Source organism: Centrocercus urophasianus, unplaced genomic scaffold (genome assembly GCF_019232065.1).
Source record: "Centrocercus urophasianus isolate 14NV4802_14NV808 unplaced genomic scaffold, USGS_Curo_1.0 seq_19, whole genome shotgun sequence".
Classification (NCBI taxonomy): domain Eukaryota; kingdom Metazoa; phylum Chordata; class Aves; order Galliformes; family Phasianidae; genus Centrocercus; species Centrocercus urophasianus.
In genome coordinates this window covers 20,526,996-20,527,575 of record NW_024884744.1, presented here as the reverse complement: position 1 = coordinate 20,527,575, position 580 = coordinate 20,526,996, and positions in this window count along the sequence as shown.

The following is a 580-nucleotide window of genomic DNA, read 5'->3' as shown; positions in this document are numbered from 1 at the left end:
TTGAGAGAAGACTGGCCAAGAATAGGAATCTTTGGATTGCACAGTGTATACAGGCTGTCATAAAGTAATTCACGTTGGAAGAGCACTCGGGAATATCTGTGCTGAGAACGCATACGTGTCAGACCCACAAAGCGTTAACCCAAAGGAGCAAGTTCATCATTCTCTGCAAGAACAGCAGCTCAAGGCATGCATAAAAAAGCAAAGTGAATATTGGCTATGATTATTAAGTCATAGAATCATAGAATCACAAGATTGGAAAAGACCTTGGAAAGCCTGGTCTGGTATTAAACGTGGAGGTTGGTGGCCCTGCATGTGGCAGGGGGTTGGAGATTCATCATCCTTGAGGTCCCTTCCAACCCTGGCCATTCTGTGATTCTGTGACCTGCAAGATCTTCCAGTCCAGCCAGCCTCCTACTACACTGCTCCCACAAGCACTAAACCACATCTCACAGCTCCTCATCCAGGCATCTCTTGAACACTGCCAGGGACGGCAACTCCACCACCTCCCTGGGCAGCCATGCCAGTGCCTGACCACTCTGAGGGAAAAAGTTCTTCTTTATGCCTAACCTAAACCTCCTCT